Genomic DNA, 23,249 nt, shown 5'->3' on the forward strand with positions numbered 1-23,249 from the left:
CAAAGGGTAGACAATTAGGGTCAAGTGACTTGCCCAGCATCCCTCAGCTAGGAAGTATCTGAGGTCAGATTTGAACCTAGGACCTTAGTCTCCATGCTTGACTTTCAATCCACTGAGCCACCTAACTGCTTTGTGCTTTGGATTCTTAAAGTCTTTGACTGCCCTAGGTTCTGTTGATTTTCCAGGTAACTTTACAAACCAATATGACCCTCTTGGACCACCAACCTTCTAGTAGACTAGGACTGTGTCTCTCCCAAGTTCCTTTAGGGCTTGCCCTAAAGGAAAATTTTAATTTTCTTCTCTAAATTCTCAGTAGTGAGTACCTTGTAAACGCTGAATAAATGTTTGTACTTGTTCGTCCATATGGCAATAACCATAAATGATCAAGTAAGTCACTGGCTGACCCTCCCAAGCCCTCCAACTCTTTTCTGGTTGAGGATTTTTTCTTTTTTTTTTGGCATCTCCTTCTCCTTTCATATTTCTCTGACAAAAGAAAAGAGCCTTTGCTTCTGTTTTTCTCCAGCGTAAGTATGCTGATTAGCGTTCCATATGGAATGGAAGCCATTGTTTTGGAGCACCCTGTTATCCAGGAACCTATTGAGCTGTAAGTGTTTATGTTTCCCATTTCCTGAACATTCTCTGACATTGCTAGATAAAGATCTAGCTTCAATGTTTGTTGAAAGTTACAGTTTGTGATAAGCCTAAAGGTTGAAATGCAGTAAATACCGAGAGTCATGGCAGGAAAAAATGACCTTAGAGAGCTTTGCCAGGTCAGAGTAAACACCAGGCGATGATGATGATGATGATGATGATGACGATGATGACGATGATGACGATGACGATAAGGGCAGTAACCATTCATAAGCGAATTTACTTTGTATTTTTATTTTTAAAGCTAATTTTCAGAAGCCAGAACTTGAGTCTTTAATCCAATCCAATGTCGCCAACATTTCTTAATCACCAGCAGTGTAACATTCAGTCTTTGATGGAGAAAATGAGTTGACACGGTGTGTTGAATTCTGGGATTGAAGTGAGGAAGATTAAATTCTGCCTCAGATACTTAGATGTTGTATGAGGCTGGGAAGTTCATTACCCTCAACTAAGCTGAGTTTTCTCTTAGGAAAAATGGGAATAAGAATCAAAAAGAGACAAAAAGCACATGTAAAGGGCTTTCTAAACTTTAAGGTGCCATCGAAATGTTAGCTGTTAGCATTATGTATTGGGAGAAAAAAACAGTTCCTAGCCTCAGGGAGCTTACTTTCTCCTGCTGAAATGCAACATGTAAACAGAGGAATATATATATAGGCAGTCTAATATGCAGAATAAACAAAAGTATTTTTCCAGTGTTTGAATTTTATGTCTTGCTTTTTACACCGGGGATGTGGGTTCAGCAAATAAGACAAAGAAAACTTCCTTAAATTATTACTCTTGAAAATACAAGTATAAATTGAACAATAATAAATAGTTGTTCCTTATTGTCTAGAGAAGGAAGTGTCAAACCATTCCAGTATCTTTGCCAAGAAAACTCCAAATGGAGTCACAGAGAATGGGACACCACCAAAACAACCGACCAACAGTTACCTTCCTTATTGTGGACATTAGACTTTTTTCCCTTAACACAAGCAGGTTATGGCTAAGTGAATTATTGAGTTAAAAAATTAATGTAGGGGGCAGCTGGGTAGCTCAGTGGATTGAGAGCCAGGCCTAGAGACGGGAGGTCCTAGGTTAAACTCTGGCCTCAGACACTTCCCATCTATATGACCTTGGGCAAGTCACTTGACCCCCATTGCCTAAAAAAAAAAATTAATGCAATGAACATAAGCATATATTTGTTGAGGTTTAGACAGTTGCTCTGGTTTAGGGTGGATTCCATCTGCAACCAGATCTCTTTAAACAAAAACTCAGCCTTCTTAGGGGAAGGGAAAAGAGCTTGCTTGGAAGAGCAGGGCCCAGGTTTTGTCTTAGGCTGCCAGCTGTTTGAAATAGTTCATTCTGGTCTAACTAGCATTTATTAAGTACCTACTACCCATGAGGCTAGGTGCTAGGTGCTGGGAAACCAAAGAGCTTAAAGTATATGGGGGAAGAAGAAGGGGTGGGCAGAGAAGAGTATTTGGAATATTCTATGAAGATCTATGAAGAGAAGAATAGAAAAGTAAGCAACAAGGCTTATGAAACATAGGAGTGGGAGAAGTCTCATCTTTTTTCATGGAGAATTCACCAGCAGAGGTGAGGGAGTTGGGGAAGATGGAGCTTTACTTTTGGCAGAATGTTTCCACAGCCCTTTGGAGTCAATACCTGGCATAGGTGACATTTCCCTTTCCTAGAATTATGGAATGGTAGAACTGGAAGACCTTGGAGATAGTCAAGTCCAACTTCTTCATTTTACAGATGAAGAAACTGAGGCTCAACATGGGAGAAGTGACTTATTCTGGGTCTCATAGGTAATAAGCCTTGGAATTAAGACTCAAATCCAGGTCCTTTAGCTCAAAACACAGTGTTCTTTCCTTCCTTCCTTCCTTCCTTCCTTCCTTCCTTCCTTCCTTCCTTCCTTCCTTCCTTCCTTCCTTCCTTCCTTTCTTCCTTCCTTCCTTCCTTCCTTCCTTCCTTCCTTCCTTCCTTCCTGCCTTTCTTCCTCTGATTCTGTCTGTCTGTCTCTCCCCCCCAAAGCCCTTACTGTTCTTTTGCCCTAGAACCAATATGTATTATTGATCCTAAAACAGAAGATATGGGTTAAAAAACAAACAAATTTATACTAAATATTGGTTTCAAGACTGGTAAAGGCTAGGCAATGGAGGGTAAGTGACTTGCCCAGGGTCACATAGCTAGGAAGTTCCTAGCCTACCTTGAACCCAGGACCTCAAGTCTCCAGACCTGGCTTTTTATCCACTGAACCACCTACCTGCCCCTTCAGTGCTCTTTCCATTGCATTCCAGCCTTTCATCAAGTCCATTCCTCACTCCCCCTCTACATATAGTCACAGATTAAGGAAGTGACTTGTTCCAGATCAGACAAAGAGTTTAGGAAGAGAGCCAGAATTAAGAAGTGAGTCACCTGACTCCCATGGTTTTTCCATAACATTAGGCTACTTCTTACTAGTGACTTCTGTTTTCTAATGTTATTAGATAGCCCTGGTTCTGCTTTGGAATAAGGAAAACCTAACCTCCAACACTATAACCTGATGAGAAAATCACTGGGCTGGGAGTCAAGAGACTTAAGTTTGAGCCTCGACTGTGCCAATAACTTGCTTGGTCCCTTTGACCACTTCATCTCTCTAAATCTAAATTTCTTCATTTGTTAAAGGAGGGGACTGTGTAGGCAATCGCCAGAGCCCTTCAAACTCTAGAATGCTATAATCTCATGAACACTAATAAATTCATCTCTTGAAATGTTAAGTCTGAGACAATGAGAGAATTGCAAGATGGGTAGAATCAGATGAAAAAGTGGAAGGTGGGAAAAGTGGGACTAGATCTAAGCAAGTTGGAGGTTGTTAGACATAACTCACACTAAAGGATAGGTTAATAAGGACCCTGTCACCAGGTAAATGATGGCCTTGCCTTTGACGTCTTCTGTGCCCTGTTACAAGGGAATCACTTTAAAAGACTGATATATATTAATTTAAGGTCGCCAAGGAATCAGCTATGTAATTCCTAAATGAAAAACTCAAGTCAGCCGTCAGCCTTTTTTGGAGTTTAATTACAATAGGAGCAAGAAAGGAATTAGAGATATATATATAGAGAGAAAGGGGAGAGAAGGGAATAGGGCTTAAATACCCCTTCTGTTTAGGCTGGGCCAAAAGGCCCAAGCCCTTAGATAGCTGGGGCAAAGAAAAGAGATCAGTCCCTATTACTCACGTGTCCAAAATGGAGAAACAGTCTCAGAGGCCCCCACCTTCAGCTTCCTTCCGAGCAAGCTTCCTCAGAGCCCAGGAACCACACCGACCAAAAACTCAATCCTCCTCCTCGAGTCTCCAGACCCTCCTATCTTTAAGGAAACCATCCAAGTTGCCTCCCCTCAGTCCTCACATCTACCAATCACTCTTCATCAATTTCCCTGTCAATGGAGGCTCTCGCTTAACCCAGGACCACCCAGAGGTTTCTGGCTTTTGCACATGTCTGTTGAAGGTCATATTTTTCAAATGATTAAATCTTTACTCCTTTGTTACAGCCCTTTCTAAATCCTGTTAACTTGAGTATGGTAGAGATTGGAATAATTAAATTTTGATCTAGGCTGCAGCCCTTACTCAATCCTATTAGGACTGAATAGGGTGGAGTATCTCCATTGTATCAATTCTAAAATCAATCAAGACTCAAAGAAATTCCTGTTCTATAGGTCAAAGTCCTTTCCATTGTTCAGCAAAAGGTTTCTGTCCTAAAGTAATCTTAAGAAGGGAAGAGAAAAAACCTCCCATGCCAATGGGGTTCCCATTCCAATAGACTATCAGTAAGAAATTTTCCAAGTATGAAATATCTCAATGGTGAAATTTCCAACATTTATAAGTCTAAGGAATTTTGAGGTTTACAATCCCCCCTGATGATCATTGGGAGACTAGTCTCCCCATTGATCATTTAACATAATCATTTTGTAGTTCTAAATTCACTTCTAACTAAAGATATACACAATATTCAATTTTCTAAGAGAAATTAGAATAGTGAGAGAGGAAATAGAAAAGAAAAGAAAGCAAAACCAATGTTTGCTAGGCGCATTGACAGAAAGCCAAATTAGGGGCAGTCCCTTTTGGCATAAATGTTACAATAAATGTTCAATCAAAAGTTCAGTCCAATCAATCACATCCAAAGTTCATTCTTGATCTTCTTGATGAAGTGTAGGTTTTTGGCATCTTTCTGCAACAGTTCATTCTCTGGATATAAAAGTTTCAAGCTTCTTTCTTGAAGATCTTTTCTCGAACAAAATCAAAATCTTTGAATTTTTTATAACAGTAAAATCTTAAACAAAAGTCTTGGATTTTTATAAAAATATAATCTCAAACAAAAAAAATTCAAAAATTCTTAGATTTTAAATTAAAATACAATCCCCCCTGAAGTAAGTATTTAAAAAAAATATCAAGTTTAGCTCAGAATGCAATGTTCAGTTATGGGGGTGTATGTGTCAATTATCAAAAGAATAGAAAAATAATCAAAAACATAAGAAAAATTCAAAATAGGCCTTGTATAGGTCCAGTTTAAAGTAATTTCTATCCCACAAGTATGTAGGACAGAATGCAGTAATATTTCATTTAGCCATTTGTAGCCAAGACTACAGGAAGTTGCCATAATATAAGAAGGAAAGAATTAGAATTCTATTTTGATGGGGAAATGTCATTCCCTTGTCTGATTTTTTTCCTTCAGAGATATAGGGAGCCAGCATGATAGTCAAGCTTTGTACTTGTTTGAGTATTTCGAAAAGAGTGTAGATACAAGGAAGTCCTACGACTTAAACATAAGTTAAGCGTCGCAACCTCGAGTCTCACTTTAATATTTCATGTGTGCTCTATTGGCACTATTCAGGTTTAGTCTGTGCTCCTTGTTTTTATCCCTTTTCCTGGAATCAGACACAAACATTAATCATAGTTCTATAATATTTTATCAATAAATGGCAGGTTCCCATAGTTTAAAGCTTTTAGGCATATATTGATATTATAGCAAGAATATATATATATTAACTTGTATTACTGCAAGGAAAAATAATATTAGTATTAATTATGTGTACCTTCAGTACAAAAAATGAGAAAAAAATCAAATATTCTGATCAAAAAATAAAAGAAAAGAAATAAGAAAAAATAAGAAAAAAAATCAGTAATTCAATATATTCTTGAAAAAAAAACATCCATTTGTCTATGGATTATTATCTCCAATTCATATGATAAGATAGAGTCACAATTCATATGATAAGATAGAGTCAATCAGTCTCAGCAGAAGATGCTTTTTTCACATGTGAGCAGTGAATCCAAGAGTCTCTTTCTCCAATCTTTATAGATGTTGGAGTAGTTAATAATATTTGGAATGGTCCTTCCCATGAAGGTTCAGTTGCTCCAGTTCGCTTGAAATTCTTGATATAAACTTTATCTCCTGGGTTCAGGTCATGCAGAGAAAAGTCTAATGGTCCAGCTTGTACTGCAGCTCCGGATTCATGAAGTTCACGTAGTTTGTGCTGTAACTCCTGTATATAGGAAGCAATAGTAATATCTCCCCCTAATAGCGATGTATAAGCCGGGGAGAAAGGCTTAGCCTGTATAGGCGGATGTCCAAAAAGCATCTCAAATGGTGAAATATGTAAGTCTCCTCTAGGCCTGCTCCTAAGATAAAATAGGGCCAGAGGGAGAATTTCAGGCCATTTTAAATGGGTCTCAGTGCATAATTTGCCAATCATAGTCTTAAGTTCTTTATTCATCCTCTCCACTTGGCCTGAGCTCTGGGGGTGATATGGAACATGGAATTTTGGAGTTATCCCCAAGCAAGAATATATTTGATTTAAGACAGAATCGGTAAAATGACTCCCTCTATCGGAGTCAATACGTGCTGGTAGGCCAAAACGAGGAATAATTTCTTTTAAAAGTATCTTTGCAACAAAATCTGCTGTGGCTCGGGTCGTAGGAAATGCTTCCGGCCATCTGGTTAGTTGATCTACAATTACTAGACAAAATTTATAACGTCCAGCCTTTGGCATTGTTATGAAATCTATCTGTAGGTGTTCAAAAGGTGTGTAAGCCAGAGGACTTCCCCCAAAGGCTTTTCCACGATATGCATGTTGGTTATATGCCTGGCAAATAGGGCAGGCTGAACATACTTTAGAGGCTACAGTAGTTATACCAGGGGCTATCCATACTCTCTTGACAGAGCCCACGATGCCCTGGGTGCCAAAATGACCATTTTTATGAATAGATTGGCAAATTTGGTTATAGAAACTTCTAGGGAGCAGGGGTTTTCCTTCAGGTGACACCCATACTCCATTAATTTGTTTTGCTTTAAATTTTTGTTTCCATTTTTCCACTTCCTTTTCATTATAGGAGAGTGATAAATTTAAATTATCAGTGGTTGTTAATGTTAAAATGAAATCAGGTCCTTCTATGGCTGCTAGTTTTGCAGCGGCATCTGCTCGGTCATTTCCTCTAGAGACAGGGTCAGAGCCACCTGTATGGGCAGAGCAATGAACTACAGCTAGGGCTTTTGGCAGTTTGAGAGCAGAAAGAACTTCATTAATAATTTCTGCATTAGCTATGGATTTTCCAGCTGAGGTTAAAAATCCTCTTTGGAGCCATAGCATCCCGACTGAGTGACAAATGCCGAAAGCATATCTAGAATCCATATAAATTGTTGCCTTTTTATCCTGGGCAATTATACAAGCTTGTTTTAGAGCTATGAGTTCTGCTCCTTGAGCGCTAATGTTAGAAGGTAGTGAAGCTGACCATTCAGTGGCAAATTCTGAGACTACGGCAGCTCCAGTGTAACGTATGCCATCCCTCATAAAAGAGGAACCATCGGTAAATAAAATCAGATCTGCATTGTCTAAGGGAGTGTCCAAGAGATTATCTCGAGGCTTTTCTGCCATGGACACTAATGTTTCACAGTTATGTAGTGGTTCTCCTGAAGTAGGTAAATCTGGAAGCAAGGTGGCAGGGTTAAGAGTTGAACAGCGTTTCAAGGTAATATTTTCACTATTTAATAAGGTTATTTCATACCTTGTAATTCTCTGATCCGAGAATGCCTGTGTTCTATGTTTTACCAATAATGCTTCAATCTCATGTGGGCACATTATTGTTAATGGACATCCCAATACTAAATCAACGGTTTTTGTTACTAGTAAGGCTGTAGCAGCTACTCCTCTAAGGCATGGTGGTGCTCCTGCTGCTACTGGGTCTAGTTGGGCAGAATAATAAGCAATTGGGCGCTGAGAAGGTCCCAAAGTCTGAGTTAACACACCAGAGGCTACTCCTCTTCGCTCATGCACATATAAAGTAAATGGCTTGTTGTAATCTGGGATGCCTAGAGCAGGGGCAGACATGATAGCCTTTTTCAGATCTGTTAGAGCTGACAAGTGTTCAGGCTCTAATTTGAGGGGTTCAGGAACCGAATCCTTTGTTAATGCTATAAGGGGTTTAGTGATTTCCCCATAGCAAGGAATCCATTGTCTACAAAACCCTGTTGCTCCTAAAATTGCTCTCAGCTGTTTCTTAGTGGTAGGAGCACTCAATTTTTGAATGTTCTCAATTCGTTTTGGAGAAATATAACGAGCACCCGCAGTCAAGATAAATCCCAAATATTCTACTTTTTGGAGACACCATTGAACTTTATCCTTAGAGATTTTATGTCCTCTTTTGTGCAATTCCAAAAGAAGGTGTTTGCTATCTTCTTGACATGTTTTTGCATCTGTTGAAGCCAAGAGTAGATCATCTACATATTTGATTAATTTGCTATTTTTAAATGTTATATTGTCTGTGTCTTGGCTCAAAATTTGCTCAAATAAGCTCGGACTTTCGACATAACCCTGTGGCAGCCGACACCAGGTATATTGTGAGCCCTTCCAGGTGAAAGCAAAAATATGCCTGGAGTTTTCATGTATTGGTATGGAAAAGAAAGCTGAACACAAGTCTACTACTGTAAAGTATGTAGCTGTGCTAGGAATAGATGAAATAATAGTATGTATGTTAGAAACTACGGAGTGTCTCTTTATAACGTGATTATTCACTGCCCTTAGATCCTGTACGAATCTATAGATGTGTTTGCCATCGGGTCCTTTTTTTGTTTTTTTAATTGGCAGGATGGGCGTGTTGTATTCAGATTTGCAAGGGATTATTATTCCCTGTTCTATTAATGAGTTAATAACTGGTGTAATACCCTCAATTGCCTCCTTTGAGAGGGGATACTGAGGGATAGAAGGAGGTGGGCTAGATTTAGTTTTTATCTGCACAGGAACAGCAGATTTAAGTAAGCCTACATCAGAAGAAGATGTGGCCCAAAGAGACTCTGGTATATCTTTAGGTATTTCAAAAATGGAAGGTTCTTTTGCCTCCTGGTTTTCCGAGAGAAGTACAGGGAGTAAATTTAAAGATTCCTCTGGCACTTCTAATGATAATGAGCCATCTGGGGAGCAGGTTATTGTGGCTCTGAGTTTGCATAGAAGGTCCCTCCCCAGCAAATTTAAAGGGGAGTCAGGCATCAAAAGGAAGGAGTGTTGTACCTCTAGGGGTCCTACAGACACCATTCTAGGAGGAAGTCTTAACTCTTTGGGTTATTCCTGATACTCCCATTACATTCTCTGAGCCAATAGAATAACATTGTAAATCAGGTGTTCTCTTTAATACAGACCAGGAAGCTCCGGTGTCTAATAGACAATCATAATAAGTGTTACCCACTTTTAAGGTAACATGGGGTTCATTAGTATGGGGAGGGCAGTGGATAGGGACAACGGGTAGTAGGACATCAGGGTCTGGGAAATCAAAGGTTGTATCCTCTGATTCCTGTGCCCCAGCCCCCCCCGGGCACCATCATTGTGTTTGGGATATTCCTTGGGCACTCCCCTGAAGGGCACCTCTCTGAGGGTCATTAGTACCTCGAGTAATTTTTGGACGAGCGCCATTTCTCATATATTGTTGAGTATTATCATTAAAATTTTCTTCAATTTGAGCATTGTCATTAAATTCCCAATTCCTATTTCTATAATTCTGGTTTCTAAAGTTCTTATTTCTATATTCATTATAGTTATTTCCATAGTCATTATTATAATTTCTAGAATTCTGGTTTCTATAACCATTATCATAATTTCTATAGTTATTATTTCTAAAACCATTATTAAACTGTGTATTCCTTCCAAACATCTTAAGAAAGGTTCTACATTCCATCATTTTGTGGCCCTTCTTCTCACAGAAGTGGCAAGTAATGGATTGATAATTGGATTTCTGGAGAGGGGCAATTGTCGTTGGTTCATTATCATGCCCACTTTCTAATTTAGTTATCCTATCTATTACACATCTCATTTTTTTCTTCATTTCCTCCATGTCATCATTATTCTCTTTCTCCTTTTCTTCGTTTCCCTTAAAAACATATATAGCTGTTTTTCGCAATTCTTCAAGGTCCATATCTGACCATCTTGGGCATTGTGCTTTAAAATAATTTTTAATTACTTTGCAAGAATTGTTTACAAAGATTCTTCTAACTTGTCTTAAACTATTCTCTTTATTTAAGTCCCAATCTAAGTATCTGTCCCCAAACTCGATAATTCTGTCCATAAATCTGGAGGGTGTTTCGTTTTCCTTTTGCTTAATTTTTTCCAGTTCCATCCACTTATCTGTACTGTCCCCACATTCCTTCATGGCCGTGAGGATGGCCTCTCTACAAGGGTATAGTTGTAGATAGTCCTCAGGATTATTATAGTCCCATTCGGGATCCTGAGATGGCCAATGTGCTGCATTACGCCCCCGGGTTTTGTTGACATGAGCAATTATTTTATTTTTTTCACGTTCACTTAAAAAAGCCTGTAGTAAGCTCTCAACGTCCTTGTAAGATGGATTATACTGAAAAAATATGTCTCCCATCTTTTTTGTTACTAGAAAAGGATCTTGTTCATATGTGGGGATATTTCGTGTAAATTCATTTATTTCTTGGGGAGTAAACGGTATCCTATGTCTTAAAGTCACCACATCCCCATTTCGTCCTATTTCAGGTACTTCTCTTAGAGGAAACAGGCCTCTAGTTGAATTTTGCACCTGTGGGTCAGTTTGACAAGGACAGGTTTCTCTAGGAGGACAAGATCTCCCTTGCATTGGAATTTGGTTTTCTGTAGGAGAAGGAACATGAGAAGCTGGGATTGCAGGGGAAGGGTTTTGGGGATTAAATTCAGACAAGATTTGCACTACACGAGAGAAGCAGTCTGTTAACTGGGCTATAGGGAAGGTGTTTTCCATCTCTATTTCAGGGAAGGAAATTTCCTCATTCAAAGGTTCAGAAACAGGTCTGTTTCTGGTAGAGTGGGTGTTTGCCCATTGATCCTGTAAGAAACATTTTAGATCTTCTAATTGGGCTTGCATTTTATCCTCAATTTTTCCTATTTTATCTTCCATATCTCCCATTTTATCCTCAATATTTCCTATTTTATTCTCAATATTTCCTATTTTATCCTCAAGTTTTTCTATTTTATTCTCAATATTTTCTATTTTATTCTCAATTTTTTCTATTTTATCCTCAATATTTTCTATTTTATCCTCAATATTTTCTATTTTATCCTCATTTTTTTCTATTTTATCCTCAACATTTTCTATTTTATCCTCAATATTTTCTATTTTATCCTCATTTTGTTTTATTTTATCCTCATTTTGTTTTATTTTATCCTCATTTTGTTTTATTTTATCCTCAATATTTTTTATTTTTTCATCTCTAAATATAGTATTGAGGAGTACAAAAATGACAGTACCTATTAATATAAAAATTTGGAGGTATCCTTCATTCCTCAATGCCCCTACTTCTTCAGCTGCCATATAATTGTCAAAGAATGTAGTACTCATTTTTATATGTATATTTTGTAATTTCACAAAACACGTGGGGAGCAGGGCAAAGCAACAAACTTTCCACAGGGTTTTTTTTTTTAATCCAGGAAGTTGTTCCTTAAGGGAAAGGATATTTAGAAACAGTTCTTCCAGCCAGGACTTTAGAGTCCTGTTGCTGAGATTTAAAACAGCTGTTTTCTGTCTATCAGAGTCACACAGCTGGGAAGTATCTGAGGTCCGATTTGAACCCAGGACCTTCTGTCTCTAGGCCTGGCTCTCAATCCGCTGAGCTACCCAGCTGTCCGTTAAGATTAAAGGGAAGAAAAAGAAAAAACTGCTGATTCCAATTTAACTTAAGGAGAAAAGAGAAAAAGTTTTTTATACTCACGTGTTCTAGCAGCTGTGTCTTTAAGCTGAGTTTTTTGTTAAAAAAAAAGGACTAAGTGGTGAAACAGTATAGTAAAAAGGCAAGGAAAAAGTTTTATGGAGAGGATTCTTTAGACTCCCTGTGGTCAGCCACAATGTAACAAGGGAATCACTTTAAAAGACTGATATATATTAATTTAAGGTCGCCAAGGAATCAGCTATGTAATTCCTAAATGAAAAACTCAAGTCAGCTGTCAGCCTTTTTTGGAGTTTAATTACAATAGGAGTAAGAAAGGAATTAGAGATATATATAGAGAGAGAAAGGGGAGAGAAGGGAATAGGGCTTAAATACCCCTTCTGTTTAGGCTGGGCCAAAAGGCCCAAGCCCTTAGATAGCTGGGGCAAAGAAAAAAGATCAGTCCCTATTACTCACGTGTCCAAAATGGAGAAACAGTCTCAGAGGCCCCCACCTTCAGCTTCCTTCCGAGCAAGCTTCCTCAGAGCCCAGGAACCACACCGACCAAAAACTCAAACCCCCCTCCTCGAGTCTCCAGACCCTCCTATCTTTAAGGAAACCATCCAAGTTGCCTCCCCTCAGTCCTCACATCTACCAATCACTCTTCATCAATTTCCCTGTCAATGGAGGCTCTCGCTTAACCCAGGACCACCCAGAGGTTTCTGGCTTTTGCACATGTCTGTTGAAGGTCATATTTTTCAAATGATTAAATCTTTACTCCTTTGTTACAGCCCTTTCTAAATCCTGTTAACTTGAGTATGGTAGAGATTGGAATAATTAAATTTTGATCTAGGCTGCAGCCCTTACTCAATCCTATTAGGACTGAATAGGGTGGAGTATCTCCATTGTATCAATTCTAAAATCAATCAAGACTCAAAGAAATTCCTGTTCTATAGGTCAAAGTCCTTTCCATTGTTCAGCAAAAGGTTTCTGTCCTAAAGTAATCTTAAGAAGGGAAGAGAAAAAACCTCCCATGCCAATGGGGTTCCCATTCCAATAGACTATCAGTAAGAAATTTTCCAAGTATGAAATATCTCAATGGTGAAATTTCCAACATTTATAAGTCTAAGGAATTTTGAGGTTTACAGCCCTTCCCTATTTTCTAGGTGTATCTGGACCAGAGGTTAATGGAGTCTGGGAAGCAGGTTGTAGAACCCTAAACTTTTAGATCATGTATGAAATAATGGCATAGTTTATGATCTTATTATTATTTAGCTGCTGCTGTTTTAACAAAAATAACCTTATATGTCTATGTGTATATATATATATGGTATATATTACATATAGGATGTATAGTTTTTGGTTTATAAAAAGCCTTTATCTTTTGTCTTAGAATCTACTAAGTATCTGGTCTAAGACAGAAGAGTATTAAGGGCTGGACAACTTGGGTTAAGTGACTTGCTCTAGGTTACATAGTTAGGAAGTATCTGAGGCTAGATTTAAACCCAGGTCCTCCCAACTTCAGCTAGCTGCTCCTAGAATTCATAGTTCTTTAAGGTTTGCAAAGAGAGGTGGAGGACCTATGAATGTTGATGCTATAGGTATAATAGTAGCAAAGTAGTAGGACAGAACTAATCACAAATGAGAAGCCAGGAAAAAAGAAGAGTCTAGGAGGACTGAGATTTTGAGTCTGAGTGAGAGAAAGATTAGGTCACTGGGGGAAAGTAGGAAATTCTAGAGGGTGAATCTGTTTTGGGGCAAGATGATGAATTCATCTTTTGAAATGTCAAGTCTAAAGTGATAATAAAACTGCAGGAATCAGTTTGTTGTTGTTGAGTCATTTTAATCTTGTCCAACTCTTCATGACCCCATTTGGAATTTTCTTGGCAGAGACACTGGAGTGGTTTTCCACTTCTTTCTCCAGCTCTCATTTGTCAGATGAGGAAACTGAGGCAAACAGAGTTAGGTGACTTATCTAGGGTTACACAGCTAGTAAGAATCTGAGGCTAGATTTGAACTCACAAAGATGAGTCTTCCTGACCCTGGACCCAGAGTTTTTTCTACTATGCCCCCTCTCTACCCTCCCATCAGGGATCGGGTAGAACCTGATGAAAAGTTGAAAGTAGAAGACCATATTTAAGTAAAGGGGTCAAGGTTGGAGACATGGATTTATGAGTATAGTTTCTGGGAACCTGCTATTTTTCACACAAAATCTCTTAAATTTATTCCAGTTCTGAAGCATTCTATAGGCCAGTATCCACTCAAAACCATAGTTCAGAGTCCCTATCACATGTTAACTTTTGCCAGCCAGAGGATATATTAGTTAAAAGTAAAAAACACTTGATAAAGCAGCAAAGTAGATAAACAAGAAAGGGTTCTTTGAGCACAGATGGGATCTACTCTCCCATAGGTCACCATAGCTAGTAAAGAAGGATACAGGAGCAGAGAACACATGCGACCAGAGTCTATGCCTAGAGGACTTGCACATCAAGAATCTTTGTGACCAGAACATAACAAAAGAGGATATGTATGGAATAGAGCCATATTTTTAAAAACTATTTTATTATTTTATTTTGAAGGTGGCTGGGGAAGCTTTATTGGGTTTGGGGTCAAAGAGCAGACATCGACTGGGCTCTGCGTCTCCCACTCTCAATTCCTTGGGGAGGGGGCTACTGCTTTTTTTTCTTTTGGTCAAAATTAGTAATATTTTATTTAAACTTCAATAAAATAAAACAGACAAGAGGCAGCAGCATGCTGCGTGAGAAAAAGGTCTAATTCCAAGGACTAGTATTACCTGTCTCCTATTCAGGTTTTAAGAGCTCTCTTTCCTTTCCCCATTTTCAATCAAACTAATTAAGTTAGGGCCCTAGTGGGGATGGGCCTATGAGTGTGTCCTTGGTCACTCCACACCCTCAGGCTCTAGGGAGCTGGGAGTGGGAAAGGTCAGAACAAAAAGATGATAGCAGCAAAGCACAATCAAAAAACCAAAAGAAAAAATCCTCATGTAGAATGAGATTAAAAATCAGGGTAGGAAGTGGGGGAGAGGGAAGGGTCATTGGGGGCCATTTCTTTCTTTTTTTAATTTGAAATTTTTAATTTAATTGATTGATTTAGAATATTTTTCTATGGTTACATGATTCATGTTCTTTCCCTCCCCAACTCCCACTCCCCTCAAGTAGCTGACGTGCAATTCCACTGTATTTTACATGTGTCATTGATCAAGATGTATTTCCATGTTATTGATATTTGCACTAGGATGTTCATTTAGAGTCTGCATCCCCAATCATATCCCCATCGACCCATGTGATCAAGCAGGTGTTTTTCTTCTGTGTTTCTACTCCATTGGGGGTCATTTTGAAAGTGACAGAGAGAGAATTGTGACCATCTGTGTCAACTTGAAATCTGGACACCCCAATTTCACCCCTGCCCTTTGAGAAACCCCATTACCAGGCACACCTGTTTTGGACTGAACTATAGACCTTCAACTGTTTGGGGACCCTAGTTTGGGTGAGATGAATAGATATAGTCAAATGTTGAGTACCTTTAGTTGTGTTAGAAGCTTCTCCCATTGTATTAAAGTCCTCTCTCAGGAAGCCCAGATCTTAGTTTGACCCTTTCCTTTGTAATTGTCATAGTTGACCGCTCCCTGACACCCCAGCTGCTGGCTGCAAACCTTTTTGCAGCCTGCTTGCAGTTTGTCTATGCATGCTTGCCATACCAAGTTCTCCAGAAGGTATAGAAGTTTCCCACATTCTATTGTTCCTCAGAGGATAATCTAGCAGGGTTAGCCTCTCAGAGATACTGGTGGTGGCTGAATAGTGGACACTGTCCCTCTCCTGATGAAAGACTTGGGTTTTTCTAATTATTTATTAGTTCTTTTTTTTTTTTTTCAAGTTAACATCTGCCTTGAACCTTCTCACTCTCCAGCTTCCAACATCTCCAGTGCCCCTTCAGTTTTCCTCATCTCTGTCATCTGGGCTGACAGCTGGGCTGGTGAGGTGCTAGGTGGGACTGGTTAGGGAGTAGCCAGGTGAGGTGGGAGAGTAGGTAGACCCCTTGGAAGAGGTGGGTGAATAAGTCCAGCTGGTTGGTGAATACTTAGGGGAAGTAGGCAAATAGATGGGGGAGTACTTGAGGGAGGTTGGAGTACTAATTGGAGTACAATTAGATGAAGTTGGACTATAGCTGGCAGAAGTGGGGCTGTAACTAGGGGAGTTTGGAGTATAGGTTGGAGATTGTGGTATATATCATGGGCTTGAGGGTGAATAACTGGGGGAGGTTGGAGAGGGAGACATATGTGGCTAGGGAGAACATGTGGCTGGGGCAACTTATACCTCTGATTTCAATCAATTAACATTAATTAAGCACCTAATATGCCCTGTCCTCTTATTATGTCATTCCCCATTGCTCCTTGCTGTGGATCATCTTTTTTTTTTAATTATTTTAAATGTTATTTGAAAAAATTTTCCATGGTTATGTGATTCATGACTAGATCATCTCTTTGATATCTTTTCCACTACCTATCTCTGTTAGGTATCTCTGCTGGTCTCATGTTTTACCAAGCTATTCTTTGATACCATGGACTGCTTTCTGTTGTCATTTACTAAGGTGTAGTGACTAGAAAGCCTCTCCCTGCCAAGAGTAGGCTGAAGTTCTTTTAGTATACAATTGAGGCCATAATTCATCACACCTAGCCAAGAGAGACTGTTCTTTTCGCGGTCTTTGCCTGGTACTTATTTGAGTTTCATTGTTTCAAACAAGTATATAATTTTGAATTAGAAAATCAAATTATGGTTACATCTTTGATTATGAAACTTTATCCCCCTATTTCCGGGATATTTTCCCACAAAATCCCATGGCACTTGTGTTAAAGCTAGGACAACAGATTTTACTCCCCATCTAAGAGCCTCTTTGATTGGCCTGTAAATGAAACTAGGAAAACAAAAATTCAGGTGAACTACCTGGACTCTAGTATTTCTTTTATATATATATATATACATATATATATATATATACATATATATATATATATATATGACACACACATACACACATATATATATATTTATCAGTAACTAAATGACTGACTTTTGTGTTACATTCTGACTATATTCTTTGCTCTATTACTACACAGGTAAGGCTCATAGAGGAGGTGGTAATTCAAATGGCTGAGAACAGATAAGATAGCAAGTGAAAAATTAAAGAAAGGAAAATGCAGAGGGTCAATAGTAGGATCTTATGAAACAACACCAACATTAGGGAGCTTTAAATTAATGTAATCAATAATTAATATGTTTATTGTATAGACATATGAATCAATCATATAGATAGATAGAAAGTTGGGGAGGAGAAAGAATAGCAAAAAACATACCTCTCTATTTTGGCCTTTGGTTTTGAATATTTTCTTCCTACAAGAAGTAGCACTGGTCTAAGTTCTATAAATAGGAATATAACTATATATAAGATATACCTATAATATATATGATAGGTATATATTATATAAATAGGAATATAACATTTTCAAATCATAATTTGCTTTTTTTTTTAAACCTTTACCTTCCATCTTAGAATCAATACTGTGTATTGGTCCCAAGGCAGAAGAGTGGTAAGGGCTAGGCAATGGGAACTAAGTGACTTGCCCAGGGTCACACAGCTGGGTTGTGTCTGAGGCCAGACTTGAACCTAGGACCTCCCATCTCTAGGCCTGGCTCTCAATCCACTGAGCTACCCAGCTGCCCCCCTCTTTCTGTCCTCTTACTGTGTAGAGAAATATGAAGAAGAAAAACTAGCCCTCTAGGTGGAAAATTGAGAGCCAATGGAAGCAAATGGATTTGCAGAGGGATATGATCTTCCAAACTTGATGCTTTGAGTTTAGAGGACAGCAAAGGAAGAAAGGAAGCACATCAACTGCCTTAGAAGCCACTGTGAGACCTCTGTTTGGACATAATGAGAATCATGAATTTGGACTGATTTGGGCTTGTCAAAATAGCAGCTGCAATGGGCAGATGCCAGTCAACTCATCCACAGGGCAAGAAAGTACAATGCCATTTGATTCAACTTAATTTAATAAACCTTTATTTCAGCACCTATGGGTAGAAGAGCCTTAGTAAAAGAAGGATGAAATGTCCTATCAGGAGATTGCAGGGTCAGATCCAGCCGGTATCCAGGAGGGAGATAATATAGACACACAGCTATTATTATCTTCTACTAAGCAATTAATGCCACTATTTTTCTGGAAGAAACACAGACTTTCTACCTCCTCTAGCATTTTCTCTTAAGCTGTGGGGATGATTTAGCCCCACCCTTGACAGATGCGTTAATGACTGCTAATGTAATAACCATCCTTGTAATAAATGAGAATCCACATGAAGATGGCCAGATAGGAGCCGCCAGGAGTCCCAAGTGTCTTATCCTAGTCTATAATGGGAATATTAAGGGCCCTGAAAAGAAGAATGGCATGCCACTGGGATGAAGAGACCTATTTTTTCTTTAATGTAATAGTTCACTGCTGAGAAGGATAATTCATTGATCCAGTCCACTAATTGGAAGGAGATGGGTGATTTCTCAAGCTAAGTGATGCATTTCCTTTTGGAAGCTAAGAAAAGGATGGTTTGTATGTGTGTAGGAATGGGGGTGGGGTGAGGAATGTGGAAAGCCTCTGTATACAGGGACAGACCCAGAGCTTGCAAGCTCCTTGGGAATTCTGACCCTTTGCATTCTTGGTAGAATGTGCAAAGAAATCTGTTTAACTTTAAATGAGAAAACATTTGTAAAGTGCTCAGCGCAGTGCCTGGCACATGGCAGACATTTAATAACCATTTGCTTCCTTCCCGTCCCCTTAAGCGGTGTTCAGAATATTTGGCCAAGAGCTGGGCTCTTGCTAACTTTAAATGGTTTCTGAAGATTCTGGAAAGGCAGGAAGTTAAAAAAAAAATAGTAACTGGGAGTCCAGTGTGTGTAGTAGCTCTTCTCCAGCAATTTCCAGCAAAGGAAGTCCACATTGGTGGGAGGGAGTGGGAGGTTTCAGGCCTCTTAGAGAGGAAAACAATCTCTTTAAAGGGATCCTGGACTGAGGCTTGTTAGCCTTCCCTCTGAGGAAAACGGAAGATAACAGAGGCCCTGCCTTTGGTCTGTTCTGCCCCTGGGAGCTCAGAGAAGGAAGAGCTGCAATTGAAGCCCTTTGGCTGGAAGGATTTGGGCTCATTCATTTAGAGACCTTAGGTCCATTATTTTACAGAAAAGGAAACTGAGCCTTAGAGACTCAAACAACAAACATTTACTAAATATTATTAAGATTATTAATTATATTAGGTATAAGTATATGATATCACACACTATAATATTTTATATTATATGTAACTATGTAATTATATAAAACACATTGATGTAATTATTTCATATTTTATATTATATGTACTTATATAATGTTTCATATAATTGCATTATATTTTATGTTTTGTAATATAATCATATAATCATTTATACAATTCTATTATATATAATTATATAATTCTACATAATTATATAATAAAATCTAATGCTTATATAATAATTATTATTTCAAATATTTATTAAGCACCTACTATGTGTTTAGAGCATAAAGCACTGTGCTAAGTGCTAGGAATCCAGATAAGAAAAAGAAAAGCAGTCTCTGCCTTCAAGGAGCTTACAATCTAACTGAGGAAGGCAACACATAAAAGGAAGTTAGAAATGGACTTGGGGGAATTAACTAGTGCAATGGAGTTAAAAGGAAGCAGTGGCAGAGGGAAAATGGATAGTGAGGGGGATCATCCAGGAAAGCTCTGGGAAAAGTTGAGAGTTCTACTTCCAGCCTGCAGAGCAGAGAGGAGGCTGAGGGAGGTGGGAAGGTCTTGAGAATCCAAAGCTGAGTTAAACAATCCAATGAGGAGGTTTCTTCCGGTGGGATCTTACAGGGAATAATCCTGTGATGGGAGATTTGAATGTCAACTCTAATTCTGGAAAAGACCAAGTTTGCCTCTTGTCCTTTAGGAACTCACCTTGGGGGAAGCCCTTGACTGACCCTACTGATCTACCTTATTTTAGATAAGATTCGTAGTCAATCAAGCCTTAGCCATCCTTGTTTTGATTTAAAAGTTTGTGGACTTTAACCTGGTAGTCTAGCCCCTGGCTGGAAACATCTTTGTTTAACTAGTGTATGGCATCAGCCCCATCCTGTCAATCAAACCCTGGGCTCCTCCTTTCCTTGTATCCATGTAGAGCTAGCCAATCATTCTTCCCTGCCCTCTGTCCCCCCCCCCCCCAAGTTCTGTTACTCTTTGGAGGATCATTTGGTGAGATGCGTTCTCTCAGAGACACTGTTCCCAGAGTCCCGGAGCCCTTGGCTCTGTGTGGTGGTACCCAAATATTATGAACTTGTCTCTTACCTGATTAAAGATTTGGTTTTTCTGATCATTTGAGTGGTTCTGTGTTTTTCCTAGTTAACATGAACCAGCATCTTCCCCACACCAAGTCCAAGCTTATAGTCACTAAAGCATGCCACCCACATCTAAGCCTTTTTTTCCTTCTACTCTTGCCCTGGTTAGCACCAGCAGGCTCCTTATTCTTCCTCAGATTGCAGTTGTTTCTTTTAGACCTCTTTTGGGGTGGCTGGGCAGCACAGTGGAGAGAATGCCTAGCCTGGAGTCAGGAGGACCTGAATTCAAATTTGACATCAATCACTTATGAGCTGTAACGGCAAGTCACTTCACCCTGTTTGCCTCAGTTTCCTCATCTGTAAAATGACCGGTAGAAGGAAAGGGCAAACCACTAGTGTCTTTGCCAAGAAAACCCCAAATGGAGTCACAAAGACTAATCAACTAAATTGCAACAAAATATCTATCCTCCTTTCTTAAAGTGCAACCAGTTGTGACTCTCCTCCTTGGGATCAAGCTCAATTGTTGGTTTCTATTTGCTACACAACTTGACTATGGATTTTTAATCCCTAATTGCCTTGACTGCTGGGAATTCCAAGGTCCTTTCAACTCTGAAGTTATCTATGGATGATTTCCTCTATCTTGTGTTGACTGACTTCATACTTTTGGCTTGTTCCTGACCACTGGTGATAGCTACCTCCTTAGCAATATCTGACCAAGTTCCCCTTTTTAAAAAACCTTTATCTTTTGTCTTAGAATCAATACTAAGTGTTGGTTCCAAGGCAGAAGAATGGAAAGGGCAAGGCAATTGGGATTAAGTGACTTTCCCTAGGGTCACACTGTTGGGAAATGTCTGGATCAAATAGGAACCCAGGATCTTCCATCTCCAGGTCTGGTTCACTATCCACTGAGCCACCCTGCTGCCTGGCCAAGGGATTCCTTGATGTCTTTTGCTCTCTGGTACCCTTAGAGTCTTTAAACTTCTGTCCACCACACAATTGTCCAATTACTTCCTCCCACCTTCCAGCTCTCATCTTGATAAGCTGAAGAGACTCTAGAAGAGGTCAACTAGAGTGGTAAAGGGTCTTAAATTCATGTCATATTAGGACTGACTGAAGAAAGTAGGGGTTTTTATCTTGGAGAAGAGAAGACTTGGGGCATGAGGGCATAATTGTCTTTAAGTAACTAAATGTCATCAAGTCAAATAAAGATTAGTTTGTTCTGCTTGGTGTCAATATCAGGAAAAACTTCCTAACAGTTGGAACTTCCCAAAAGTATAATGGTCTAGTTGTAAAGAAAATGAATTTCCTTCACTGGAGGGATTTGGGCAGAGAGTGAAGATGTCTTTGGAGTATACATTAGACTGGATGGCTACTAAGGTCCCTTCAAACTCTTGAATTTTGTGATTCTGTGGTGGGGGATATTAATTCCCCAATATGATAGGAAGAGGCAGTAAAGTTTCAATATCAGACTAGCAAGCTTTCTAGAGTAAGTAGAATTTTGATCCAAAGTTAAGCAGGTGAGAACATCTCTTTGAAGATGGAATAATCAGATAAAGAAAGAAAATAACTAGGAATAATGTCTTAATAATAGTGAGGAAGCAAACAAATCTTGGGGGTTTTGCTTTAAAAGCTTCCTCTGAGGAGGCAGCTAGGTGTCTCAGTGGATGGAGAACCAGGCTTAGAGATGGGAGGACCTGGGTTCAAGTCTGGCCTCAGATACTTCCTATTTGTGTGACCCTGGGCATGTAACTTAACTCTCATTGCCTAACACTTACCACTCTTCTGCCTTGGAACCAATACTCAGTATTGATTCTAAGACAGAAGGTAAGGATTATTAAAAAAAAAAGCTTCCTCTGAAAGTATTACTCACTTTGATTATTTTTTTTGTTTGCTTATGTTTAGCTGGTTTAAAAAGAAAAATCTGGTTTTGATATTATTCAAGTATAGCAATTTCATAGCATTAAATCAAATTTTAGAGGGTCATTTTTGGGTTTCATCATCATTATTATTATTATTATTTTTTTAAAGAAAACAAGGCCCAAGACCAGATGCTAAGTTTCCAATTCAAATGAGTCCTCTAATCTCTGTAGGGAGAGAAAGAGAGGAGGAAGGATAGAAGACCCAGAAGAGGGACAGAGCTAAGAGACACGGGAAGCACTCAGAAACAACAAACCCAAAATCCCTACAACCTGGGAGCCTTGGAACAATGTCTTGAGAATAGTTTGGACTGTAGTACGAAGCTAAGGGGATTGAGCTGCACCACTAGTCCCAGCATTCAGACCTTGGGAACATCACTTCACTTTTCTAGGACTCAACTTCCCTATCTGTAAAATGGGAGAGTTGGACCAGATGACCTCTAAACTCGTCTGGCTTTAAACAAGGGAAGGGGGGATAGAATATCATTTTTTGTTCAGTTACATATAGAAACCATTTTTGACAATTGTTTTCTGACATTTCACAATTGGGATTGAAGGCATCCTACTGTCTCTTTGATCCGGTTCTCTTCCTACAGAACTTAAACTAAGTTTTCCTTCATAGCCAGCCTTAGGCTAATGTGATTTCTGGGTCAAGGAAAAAGGCTCTTCCTTGGAAGGTCTCTTCTTACAGCCCTTCCATTGCCCTCCCACTGCTGCTATCTGACTGCTGACCATAGGATTCTATTTTTAGAGCTGGCTGTAGCCCTAGAGGCCATTGAGTCCAACTTCTTCAATTTATACATAAAGAAACTGAACCAAAGTGGAGGGATAATGATTTGCCCAAAGTCATACAGGTAGGAGGTGGCAGAGCAGAGCACCTATCCCTTGATTCTGAGATTGTGGGCCCCCTAAGTCTTTTTTATTTTTAAACCCTTACCTTTTGATCTTAGAATCAACACTAAGTATTGGTTCCAAGGCAGAAGAGCAGTAAGGGCTAGACAATGGGGGTTAAGTGACTTGCCTAGGGTCACACAGCTGGGAAGTGTCTGAGACCAGATTTGAACCCAGGACCTCCTGTCTCTAAGCCTGGCTCTCAATCCACTGAGACATCCAACTGCCCCCAATTTAGTTTAATTTTTT

The sequence above is a fragment of the Monodelphis domestica genome, chromosome 5 (assembly GCF_027887165.1).
Source record: "Monodelphis domestica isolate mMonDom1 chromosome 5, mMonDom1.pri, whole genome shotgun sequence".
Taxonomy (NCBI): Eukaryota; Metazoa; Chordata; class Mammalia; order Didelphimorphia; family Didelphidae; genus Monodelphis; species Monodelphis domestica.